General features: G+C 33.8%; 1 protein-coding gene across 4 annotated transcripts in view; it reads right to left on the bottom strand.

The window, feature by feature from the left end:
• Positions 1–13936, bottom strand: part of PTBP2 (polypyrimidine tract binding protein 2) — a 75628-nt gene that overhangs the window by 50538 nt on the left and 11154 nt on the right. The window lies entirely within an intron of this gene.

Below are 13936 nucleotides of genomic sequence, written 5' to 3'. Positions count from 1 at the left end.
CAACAATTATGCATCTTCAACTCCCAAAGGAGTTGAAAATTTGATATACACAAAAAACACTGTACACAGATATTTATAGCATCCTTATTCATAGTTGTCAAAACTTGGGAGCAACCAAAAGTCTTTCAGTAGACTGAACGAATAACTAAACTGTGGTATGTCCAGACAATGGGATATTTTTCAGAAGTAAAACAAAACAGGCTATCAAACCATGAAAAGATAAGGAGGAACCTTAAATCCATGGAATTAATTTTTAAGAGTGTTAACTGTGTCTCGATTCATTCTTTTGCAAGTGGATGTCCAATTGTTCCAGCAGCATTTGCTAATGAGACTGTATTTGCTCCATGGTATTGCATTTGCGCCTTTGTCAAAGATGAGTTGACTATATTTACGGGGGCTCTATACTGGGCTCTCCATTCTGTTCCACTGACCTATTTGTCTATTCTTTCCCCAAAACCACACTGTCTTGACTAATGTAGCTTCACAGTAAGTGCTGAAGTTGGGTAGTGTCAGTCCTCCAATTCTGTTTTTCTTCAGTACTGTGTTGGCTATTTTGGATCTTCTGCCCTTCCCAGAAACTTTAGAATCCACCTGCTGATATCTACAAAAAAACCTGCTCTAATTTTGACTGGGATTGCATTAAATCTATAGATCAAGTTGGAAAGAACTGACATCTTGACAATATTGAGTCTTCTATTCACAAACATGGAATATCTCTCCATTTATTTTGTTTTTGTTCCAGTCATCAGAGCTTTGTAGTTTTCCTCACATAGATCTTCTATATTTTGTGTTAGATTTATACCTAGGTATTTATTTCATTTTCTGGGGTGCTGTCAAGAGTACTGTATTTTTCATTTCAAACTGCGTTTGTTCACCACTGATATACAGAAAAGCAACTGACTTCTGTATATTAACCTTGTATCTTGCAACAGTGCAGTAATTGCTTATTAGTTCCAGATTGTCATTTCTTTCAGATTTTCTACACAGGCCATCACGTCATCTGCAAACAACAATTTTATGTTTTCCTTCTTGATCTGTATACCTTTTATTTCCTTTTCTTGCCCTACCACATGAGCAAAAAGTTCCAACAGAATGTTGAAAGGAACTGATGAGAGAGAATGTCTTTGCCTTGTACCTAATCTTAGAAAGTGTTGAGTTTCTGACCATTAAGTATAATGTTAGCTGTAGTTTCTTTGTAGATTTTTTTTAACATTTTATTTATTTATTTGTCAGACAGAGAGAGCATGCACACACAAGCACGGGGAGTGGTAGGCAGAGGGCAAAGCAGGCTCCCCGCCGAGCAAGGAGCCCAATGCGGGGCTCCATCCCAGGACCCTGGGATCATGACCTGAGCCAAAGGTAGATGCTTAACTGAATGAGCCACCCAGGCACCCCTGTAGATGTTTTTCATCAAGTTGAGGAAGTTCTCCTACCACTATTTCTAGTTTTTATGATGAGTGGATGTTGGATTCTGTCAAATGTTTTTTCTGCATCTACTGCTATTATCATGTGACTTTTCTTTTTTTAGTCTGTTGATGTGATAGATCATCCTAATTTTGTTTTCATAGCAAGTATGCAATATGGCATTAAGAAAAGGGGCCCTAGGGGCGCCTGGGTAGCGCAGTGGTTAAGCGTCTGCCTTTGGCTCAGGGCGTGATCCCAGCGTTCTGGGTTCGAGCCCCACATCAGGCTCCTCCGCTGGGAGCCTGCTTTTTCCTCTCCCACTCCCCCTGCTTGTGTTCCCTCTCTCGCTGGCTGTCTCTGTCAAATAAATAAATAAAATCTTTAAAAAAAAAAAAAAAAGAAAAAAAAGAAAAAGGGCCCTGTAGTTTAGCTTCTATGTACCAGCTATGTAACTAGTAAATTACTTAACGATCCTAAGCTTTAGCTTCCTCATTCGTAATACGGAGAACATTTACATCAAAATCCTTGGGATTAAATGTTATAATACATGAACAGTGATTACCAGACAGCACACCTGGCCCACATCAGCAGTGTTCACTATAATATTCCCAAGTGTCAACCAAGCCCGGGGTCCACATATAATTTTTGACTAAATAAGTGAATGAATGTTTATTACTAACAATTGCCCTAGTTCTCAAAAAACAAAGACTCCCATAATTTTCAAAAGTATACCTGACTTCTTTTCAAATATATCTTATCAGTTTACTTTTTAGATGTTTGTGTGAGTCAAAATCCTTCCACCTCAGTGGATTCATAAGTAATTCCGGAGATGAGGGGTGAGGAAGCTTAGATCTACTGAAGTATAAAAGGAATTTTGTAATTTTTTGTAAAATTCATGTAATTTTGACATGATGCATGCAGGACACTTCCTCCTTCCTTCAAAGTATGTTCAAGAATGGCAAAGTCTTAATTTTTTTAAAAATGCTTTACTTGTGAGTTTTCTCCCTCAACAATGATTTCACACATACTGCCAGAATAGTAGGTTTAACAGTCTTCATAACTGAATCAGCAGAATGTCAAGTTATCTGAAATTCTAGATATTTTTACCAAAATTACTGAAAATGTTTATAAACATTATTTTTTAAAAATTATGTTGGTCTTTCCACTGAGTATAAAGCTTACCAACTTCTATGCCCCAAATAAGTTATTCTACAGTACTGAAAAAATATTAATGTCTCCACATTAATTGGTAGAACAATTTTATTTGATATACCTTAGCATAGATGCTTAAGTTGGAAGAGATAAAAATCAAATGACTCAACAAAATAGTGATTGATGGCTGTTTCACAGTAGTGACTATTAAAACAAACTGAATAAGAACTTAAACTCAGATTAACAACTTCTACTAAAAATATGTATTCCTAAAATTCATCTAGGATGGATGTCAACTGATCTTAGATTCAATTAGAAAAAGGAAATTAAGTGTTAAAATAGGCATTGTTGTCCCTCCATTTTAAATCTGACCACAGAAACTTTTTTTCCTGTGTAACAAAAATGACCATTTCATGAGAAGTGAACATCCCACAAAAAATAATCAGGAAAATGCTAATATGCAAAGATACGATCTATATGTTAAAAAAAAAAAAGGTGTAAAAAATAGTATGAGTAGAAAAAGTACAGTTTAAATGATATTTTACATTAATTTCAGTACTTAAAACTTTTTTTTTTAATCTTCGTTATTGGATATCCCGTTCATTGTAATAATTTAATCCAAGTACCATCTATCACCCCCAGGTAGAAGAGCTGCTGAAGCTATCAGGAAGGCAAGCAAGAACTGAAGACTGAGGTTGACAAGAGTCCCTGGGCTCTGTTAGGTTTCAGGACTGAGAATTGCCCAAAGACTCTTTTTTGGAGAAGAAGGAACCGTGACCCAAAGTCTTGGGGGCAAGGATGCCAATCAACATCAAGTCCCTGAGAAAAGCTAGATTCTCAGAAAAGAAGATATTCAGGTGAGTATTTCTTTAAACACAAAGGTGCTGCCAAGAAGACGTGCACTGGGTGCTAGCTTCCTACTAGAAGCTGTGGAAGCACTAACTCATACAACCAATAAAAATACGGAATATGGATGGCAATAATACACTGAAGAGGATCAATAAAAAACAAAAGTTGATTTTTAAACAAAACAACAGACAAACCTCAGGGTGAAAATAACCAAAGGAAAAAACAAACAAGACAGTACAATTATGTATTTTCAGACCATGCAGACAAGAACAAAAGCTTAGAAAATAATAAAGCAACAAGATGAAAGAAAGTCGGCCCAGTGAATAATCTCATCAAGCAGAATACCACCATTTTCTTAAACCAGCAGGACTTTAGCTTATGAGAATAAACTTGTATGTTTATACCACTATGTTCAGCATTTAATACAATAACTTAGCCTTCACCCTCTTACATACTATTGTTAACATAAATTGGAGCAATACTTTGAAAAATAATCTAGTACTACCTTGTAAAGTTCAACATACTCTACATCATAGCAATATTTATTCTTAGATATATACGCTCAAAAACTTTAGCACACGTGCACCAATACAAAAATGTTCAGAGCAGCACTGTTTTTAAGTAAAAAATGGTAAATGACCCAAGTGAATTCCAACAAGAAAAGAGATAAATCAGGGTATTTTCACAGATTAATACTATACTGCAATGAGTATTACGTAACTATATACAAAAGCATGGCTAATAATTAAAAACACTGTTAAAGTAAAACACAAGTCACAGAAAACATAAAAGGGGCATACCATTTTCATAAGACTCAAGAAAACACAAAATAATACATTTTTGCCATATACATGACAAAATCATATATAAAAAGGATAAAATAATTCCTGGCAATCACTACTCATGGCAGGGTGGAAGGGAGATTAAAAGAACACAAAAGCATATGCAACAGCATTGATAACATTCAATATTAATTCCAAATATTTAGAAAATTCAAGTCCAAAAAGATAGAAAATGTGAAGTTCTCCCCAGTTCAAAATTTGTTATCATTAAATTTATTACAATTCCTTTCCAAAAATTTATATTTATGTTTCTAATATTCATACAAAACAGAATCACACCATAAATGCTGCTTCACACCGTCTTCCTCATTTAATAAAATAGCTGAGAGATTCTTAAACTCAACACTACTAAAGTACTTCATTTTATCAACATCTTCATAGCATTCTAGTATACTGGTGTACCATGGTTTTTTAAATTCTCAAGCTGATACGTTTCAGTTATGTGCAATTCATCCTTGTATTTAAATACCCATGAAAGTCACAAAAACAGATCATAATCTATGTAACGAGTAACTCAATAAATTACATAAAGAAATTGTACAAACCATATTTGCTCAAACACAATAAGACATTTTGATGAGGAAAAAGAAAACTAGAAAAAAATTCAATTGTTTTATTTTAATCAGATGAAATTCTGAAATGGTTCCCAAATAACTTGGATCAAAATGAGCATATAAACTTCAAATACAGACTACTGTAAAAATTTAGAAAGATGTTACCCCATTAAAAAAAAATAGGCAAAATATTAAACTGAAAAGCTGTTTCATCTTGCTCACAGTAAAAACCAGTTCAAATTAATACATTTAAGTAACATCTCATATATCAGACTAGCAAAACCCCAATCTGAACAATATACTCTACTGGGCAGGCTATCAGGAACAGAGACACTCATATACTTTCTATGCAGCGGGTACAGGAAAAAAAAAAAAAAGACAAAAATTTCCATGTATAGCCATGGAGTGATTTCCAGAATATACTTATCATTAAAAAGGAAGTTATAGCTGTTATAATCTGTATACCCTGCCACTTTCTCTCCATGGTGATGGGAGGGAGAATGTAGGAAGCAATTCATATTTGTTTGTATTAGATAAAAGTATAAACCAAAAATTAACGAAAATGATACCTATAATGGGATAGAAAAGACAAATTAGAGTGGACAGGAATTTAAGGATCATTATAAATGTAGTTTGTTTTACTTTTTCACTTGGGAAAATTAAGCCAAAAATGGAGAGGAGGAAATCTCTAAAAATCAAAACCAAAATGAAACCATTAAACCTAACTATCAGCTTGGTAGTAGAACCACACATAGAATTCTCTCAATAAACTTCAGAATTCTGTAATTATACTATAAGGACAAAAATAACTGCAAAGAAATCTTAAACTATATTCAGTAATTATAATATCAGTGTAATACTGATGTTCCTTTAAAAAAAAACTAGTATATATATGTAATATTTTGTTAATATTAGCAAGCAGAAATATTCAATGCACGAGAGGTACAAATATAAAATCAGAAAAGTAAAACTGTAAAGTTAAATATGAACTGGAAATAACAAATGAGCTCACAGTATTTGTCTTCAAAACACTGCTAGCTCTGTCCACTAAAAGAGCTTTGAAGTAATAACCTAACAGCAATTAGCACCTTTGCACCCACATTAATGTGGTCACTAAGGACCAGTACCCACCCAAAGAACCAGCATTTTCTTAAAGAAATGGCTAAAGGTCTGGAACAAAAAATGGCACTTCAAGCAAGTATCAAAGCTACCCCTGTTATGAGCTCTCACTGGCTCAAGATCAAACAAAGACTTTTTTTTTTTTTTTAATATTTTATTTATTTATTTGACAGAGATAGAGACAGCCAGCGAGAGAGGGAACACAAGCAGGGGGAGTGGGAGAGGAAGAAGCAGGCTCATAATGGAGGAGCCTGATGTGGGGCTCGATCCCAGAACGCCGGGATCACGCCCTGAGCCGAAGGCAGACGCTTAACCGCTGTGCCACCCAGGCGCCCCCAAACAAAGACTTTTAAAAGAATGATCATTGCTATAAGACTGGAAAATAAATGTAAAAGTTCTTGCCACCACAATGATTCTAACAACAACAAAAACTCACACTGGCTACACTGGAGGTTACTACAGTACCAACTCATCAGGAAATGTTTTTAAAGTCAAATTCTATCCTGTTTTCTTACAAAAAGAATATTCCAGTATGACAAATATTTGATGTAAAAACTTAACAGAAGAATCTAAAACATGAAGGGGTAAAAAAGAATATCACCATTTTTGCAATGCCCAACAAAACTGCAATCATTAACTAATAAAATCAAGAAGGTGAAAGGATGATGGAGCACTCTATACTGGATGCATCACACTGACAAAACCCGAACCTACTGATAAATGTTAACATCATAAAGAGATAATTAGACATATTCCTCCTGGTGTGATACAATAGGAATCACATAGAGTGCATCTACAAAATATTCCTGCTAACAATTAAGCCTGAATTTGATCAAGCCTCACCTCAGGAAATATGATATGAGGAACATACAAAATGACATGGAGGTATAATCACTGAAATCAACAAAGTGGAAAATCATACAGAATAGATGACCCCGTTTCTCTAATAATCAATAAATAAAAAGCAATAAAGGGAGAGGGGAAGGTAAATTGCTTTATAAAGAGACTTAAAAGACATTAACTAAACATACTGACTTTCCTTGATTCCTGATTTGAAAGGGGGGAAAAGACATTTTTGAGACAATTGGGAAATTTTGGCTACTACTGGATATTAGATAATATTAAGAAATTATTTTAAATTTCATTTAGGTATAATAATGGTATCAATATCATCCTTAGAGTATATATCTGTTAGATACACACAATAAAGTATTTAGGGATGGTATGCAATTATCTGAGATTTCCTTTAATATTCTCCAAGAGGAAGGATTTGTGTATTACTGTACCATTCATACCACTTTTGTGTATCTTTAAAGTTTAATAATGAAGCTTAAAAAAATTAAAATGAGAAAATTGACACGAATACATGGAAAGACATTTTGTGCTCATGGATTGGAAAAATCAATATTGTTAAAATGTTCACACTACCCAAAGCAATCTACAGATTCAATGCAATCCCTATCAAAATTCCAATGGCATTTTTCACAGACATAGAACACACAATCCTACTATTTGTATGGAATTGGAAAGGGCCCAAATAGCCAAAGCAATCTTGCGAAAGAATAAAGATGGAGGCATCACACTCCCTGATTTCAAACTAGTGATCAAAATAGGATGGTAAGGCATGAAAACTAGATACATAGATCAACAGAACAGAAATAGAAATACACCCATACATATAGGGTCAATTAATTTATGACAAAGAAGCCAAAAACATAAAATGGGGAAACACAGTCTCTTCAATAAATGATACTAGGAAAACTAAATAGCCACATGCAAAAGAATGAAACTAGACTACTACCTCACACCATACACAAAAACTAACTAAAAACAGATTAAATACTTGAATATAAGACCTGAAACCATAAAACTCCTAGAAGAAAACACAGGTGGTAAGTTCCTTAACACAGCCTACGTAATGATTTTTTGGATTTGACACAAAAGCAAAGGCAACCTGAGGACCTACAGAATAGGAGAAAATAACTGCAAGTCATACATAGTTGTCCCCTCTTATCTATAATTTCGGTTACACATGGACAACCATAGTCTGGAAGCAAATGATCCTTCTTCTGAAGTATTGTCAGAAGGTCATGACCATCCTAATCCTACATCACAATTCCTACGTCATTCACCTCACTTCATCTCATCATGTAGCCATTTTATCACCACAAGAAGTGTGAGTACAGCACAATAAGATAATCTGAGATGAAAGATCACATTCACCTAACTATAAATGGTACTATTTTATTAGTTATTGTTGTTAATCTCTTCCTGTACCTCATTTGTAAGTTAAACTTTACCACAAGTATGCATGTGCAGCAAAAAATACAATATATATAGAATTAAGTACTACTGAGTTTTAGGCATCCACTGGGGATCTTGGAATGTACCCCTGGGAATAAAGGGATACTACTGTATTTGATAATATTCAAAATATATAAAGAACTCATATGACTCACAAAACAATAATCCAATTAAAAATGGGCAGATGATCTGAATAGATATCTTTCCAAAGAAGACAGGCACATGGCCAATAGGTACGTAAAAAAGTGCTCAACATCACAAATCATCAGAGTAATGCAAATCAAAACCACAATGAGGTATCACCTCATATCTGTTAGAATGGCTATTACCAAAAAAGGCAAGAAATAAAGTGCTGGTGAGAATGTGGAAAAAAGAGATCCCTTGTGCACTACTGACAGGAATGTAAACTGGTGCAGCCACTATAGAAAACAGTAAAGGTCCCCCCACCCCGGCCAAATTTTTAAAAGTATCATCATACAATCCAGCAATTCCACTTCTGGAAATTTTTCTGAAGGAAAGGAAATCGCTATCTCAAAAAGATATTTGCATCCCCATGTTCACTGCAGAATTTACAACCAAGACATGGAAACTAATCTAAATGTCCATCGATGGATGAATGGATAGACAATGTGGTATGGATTATTCAGGCATTAAAAAAAAAAAGAAATCTTACCACTTACAATGGATGGGCCTTGAGGGTATTATGCTAAGTCAGAGAAAGACAAATACTGTATGTACGATCTCCCTTATATGTAAAATCTAATTAAAAAGAAACCTAAACTCATAGAATAAAAAAACAGATGGGTGGTTGCCAGAGGTAGAGGATGGACAAAATGGACGAAGGTGGTCAAAACATACAAACTTGCAGTTGTAAGATAAATGAATCCTGGGGATGCAATGTACAGCATTGTTACTGCAATTAACAATACTGTATTGTACACTTCAAAGTGCTAATAGAGTAAAATCTTAAAAATTCTCATTATAAGGAAAAAAATTTTAACTATATGTCATGATGGATATTAACTTATCCTGGTAATTGTTTCATAACATACTCATATATCAAATCATTATGTTGTACATGTGAAACCAACAGTGTTATATGTCAATTATTTCTCAATTTAAAAAAAAAGAAAAAGAGAACTCTAAAAGCAAAATCTTATTGCCAAAGTATCACCTAGTCTTCCTTAATCTTGAATGTTATTTTTTTAAACAAGAAAGTCAATGAGTTCAGGATCTAAAGTGGACCTAAAAACAAAATAAATCTAGCATGAGGCAGAAAAATAAAGATAAAAACAGATTAATGCATCACGGAAACAAAAAAAAGTATAAAAGCTGATTCTTTGTACAGACTAGTGACTAGTAGGGTTAAGGTCTCCGACAAGAGAATTAAACAAAATATAAATGTTTAATATTAGCAATACAAAGGGGAGAATTTAAAAATGCTACACAATTCTAAGAAATCTGAAGTCCAGTAAAACATAATTTTCTAGAAAAGCAGTGAATAAACCACTAACTTTGGAAGAAACTGAACTATTTGTCAAAGAAGTATCCCTCTTTCTTCACCCTTTACAGATAAGCTGCTTAAAATCCTTTTAATATATAGGGGAAATGACGGGAAGCAAGTATAGTGCTGATTAACTTGGATAAAATCACTGGTGATTTCATTTATTTTCATTTTTGCCTAAAGCATTAAGCACGACCTCTATAATTAGAGAAAATCTTACACGGAAGAAATATTTTTCAAAGAAATGTTATAGTCCTCTCCCTTTGAGTTCAAGCACTGCCAACTTATTTTATTGATAATATAAACACTCCCCCAATTATCTTATAAACTTAGAGCAATGGATTCGAAACCCAAAAAATCTTCATGGAACTCAGCCAAATGATCTCAAAATACACATGGTAAAGAAAATGTTTTTCAAAACAATTTTGAAGAACAAAGTTGTGAAATTCACTCCACAAGATTCCAAGATGCCACAATAAATTAAGACACTGTGGTAGAGACAAACAATGAAACAGGACAGACAAACAATGAAATAGAACAGATAGCCCAGAAACAGTTCCATGCATGTATGGAAACCTGACAGCTGACACTGCGGATCATTGAGGAAAAAAACATGAACTATTCAATTAAGTTGGTACTAAATTTATTATCCATAAGGGAAAAAAATCATTAAACCTTTATCAAACACTATACAAAAATTAAATTCCAGGTAAACTGAGGCCTTAAATGTGAAAATCAAAATTTCAAAACTTTCAAAATAAAATCCACTATATATAAGACCTTGAGTTAAAGAAAACTTTCTTAAAACCAAAATATAAATGTAATATTAAAATTCCCAACTTCTATTCATCGATAATAACAATGAAGCTATAGACATGAGTTAATTGTAGTATATATAAGTAACATGGCTTTAGTATCCACAATATATAAAAACTCCTAAGGAAAAGATTAAAAATTACATTAAAAAGAAAATGGACAGACTACATGAACAGGTATTTAACAGAGAAGAAACATAAGAGGCCTATAAACTAACAAAACGTATCATTCATACTCAGGGAATTCAAACTAAAACAAGACACCATGCACATGTTCCTTAGACTGACAGAAAGTCCAACAATGCCAATTATCAGAGAAGACGTGCAGAAACAAATTCTCATACACTGCTAGTAGAGTATAAATTAGTACAAGCACTTAGAAATGCAACATGTCAACATCCAATCAACTTCAAAATAGACACACTCTATAATCCAATGATTCCACTTCCAGAGAAACTTGAATACTGACAATTACTGATATATGCACAAGAATACTCAAAATTTGTAACAGGAAAAATTTACAAACAACCTCAATATTTGTCAATAAGATAATGGTACACTCATAAAATCACATACCATATGGCAATGAAAGCAAATGAATTAGAGCCACATATAAACTTACATTAAAAAAACAAAAATAATATTGAACAGAAAGGACAAGTTATAGAATATACACAGCATGTGGAACATATAAAACAAAACCATATATTGCTTAACATACAAAAAGATAAGTAACACATAGTGAAAGTATACACAGGAACGGCAAACACCAAACTCAAGATAGTGGTTACCTGGGGTGGAAGTGGAGGGAAAGTATATAGAGGATGCAATGAACTGAATGTTAATGACCCTCGAAATTCATATGCTGCAGTTATAACTCCCAATGTCACAGTATTTGGAAATGGAGCCTTTGGGAGATAATTAGGGCTGAGATCCAACTCCATGCCCTCCAAAATTCTATATTTTTCAAAGGAATCCTCCACAGAATCTTTCTTTTAACACCATTAAAATGAATTCACCTTGTGTCCTATTATTTTAGCTTTTCTCCCCCCGACTTCTTTTGGATTATGTGTCTTTAATTTTAGTCACTCCCATCCTCCAATTATTTTAGAAATTATATACCCTGTATTTTTATTCTGCTGACCCTTACAATTTTAAAATGTACACTTATCTGGTTCATTTTGGACTTGAAATTTCCATCCTCCACACTGGTACTGTCCAGAAGAAATGTAAGATGAGCAACAGATAAGATCTTACAAACGTTCTAATAACCATATTTTAGCAAGTAAAAAGAAAAAGGATACAAATGATATTTTATTTAATCCAAAATATTATCAATATGTAATAGGTATAAAAATTACAGTATTTTTTTAATCATACTAAGTCTTGGAAATTTATGTGCATTTTACAACTGGAGATTAGTTTAGACTAGTCACACATCAAGTGCTCAATACCCATGTATGACTAATGCCTACTATAAAGAACACAACAGTTCAGAACAATACCAGAATCATCAGAACTTACATATCAGTTACTTGACTACTCTTTCATGTTATTATGATTTAATACTTTTAGTTTTATTTTTCAAACCCCAAATCAAACAATCACTGCCATTACTTTCTTATACTGTCAGTAATTACATTTACCCACAGTCCTACCAATTTCTTGGTTAACCTTACTTCTCCTACCTCAAACCAGTCTGTTGGTCAATTTCCTCAATTGCCTTTCTTGGGGGAGAGGAAAAGGGAGCAGTGTCTCTGAAAATGTCACTATTTTGTTTTTCTCTTTAAGTGACAATTTAGCTAATTATAGAATAGGTAGTTATTTTCATTCAACATTTTGAAAATACTATTTCACTATCTTCTGCACCCCTATGTTGAAGAAGCATATTGTGTCTTTCCAGTTCTTATTAAGAAATCTGATTTTTCTATGGCTGCTCATCTCTATGTCTGTTGGTCTGCTCTTTAACTGTGATGTGTCTAAGTTTTCTTGTGCTTCCTACACCTAAGAATTCATGAAGCTCATCAATTTTGGAAAATTATCACTCTTTTAAACTTTCATATTCTGCTTCTCTGCAATCTTTACTTTCTCTTTCTGGTACTCTAATTAGATATTCGTTAGAATTCCTCTTCCTTTCCTCCATATCTTTTAACCCCTCTACTATTTTCATCTCTTTGTTGTTCTGTGTTAAACTGAGTAATTTTTATCTTTTAGTTAACCAATTCTCTCTAGTGTTTTCTGACTAGCGGTTTTTAACGTGGACTCCAGGCTCTCTTAAAAATTAATGTACACTTGAGAGGGTGCCTGGCTGGCAGTTGGAAGAGTACGTGACTCTTGATTTCACGGTTGTGAGTTTGAGCCCCATGCTAGGCACAGAGATTACTAAAAAAATAATAAACTTTTTAAAAATTATGTATTCTTGAAAATATAATACTGTAGGGTAACTACACTTCAATTAAAAAAATTTAACTTTTAAAGATTTTATTTATTTATTTGACAGAGAGAGACAACAAGACAGCAAACACAAGCAGGGGAGTGAGAGAGGGAGAAGCAGGTCCCGCTGAGCAGGGAGCCCGATGGAGGGCTCGATCCCAGGACCCTGGGATCAGGACCTGAGCTGAAGGCAGACGCTTAACGACTGAGCCACCCAGGCGCTCCTAAAAAAATTTAACTTGTAAACAATAAAAAAATCCTGTCTCTAACAGTCACGTAAGAAATCTATATTATTCGGCATCCAGAGGTGCTCCTTCCAAATCAGGTATATAAAGACCTATAGTAACAACCATGATCATCATTTGAGCACTTATGTGCCATTCTGTGTTAACTCTTACATGTTACTTTATCTCATCTTCAAAATAACTTTTGAGGTAGGTCCTATTAAATTAAAACCATTTAAAAATTTGTTAAACTAAAGCTCAGAGATTACCTAGGCCAAACCTTAGCCTGCTAGCAAATTCTAAATCACATGTTCTTAACTTGACAAGACCTCCATTGAAAAAACATTCTTGTCCACCATCAATAATTACAATTCACATTAAATTTTAATATTGCATTTCTATCATACAAAGTTTAAGCGAACGTTAAGATACACTTCTTTTACATATCCTTTAAGAACACCGATAAACAGATGTTTATTGAGCACAGACTATGCTGAGCACAAACAAGGTGAAAGAAGTTATTACAAGAAATATTACTGGGAATAACATTACACACACGCACATACACACAAATCAGACAGCATATGTCTTCTAATGGAAAAACATACCACCGCTTATAAAATATTACCAAAAACAAATGAAAAGAGAATATGATATCTCTAGATCCAACACCAATGATACATGAACATTTTAAATTACAACATTAGAACACAATCAGTAGATGCAGACTGGGGCA

The sequence above is a fragment of the Ursus americanus genome, chromosome 12, assembly GCF_024610735.1.
Source record: "Ursus americanus isolate L20-20 chromosome 12, mUrsAme1.1.p, whole genome shotgun sequence".
Classification (NCBI taxonomy): Eukaryota; Metazoa; Chordata; class Mammalia; order Carnivora; family Ursidae; genus Ursus; species Ursus americanus.
This window is presented reverse-complemented; position numbering and strand designations above follow the sequence as displayed.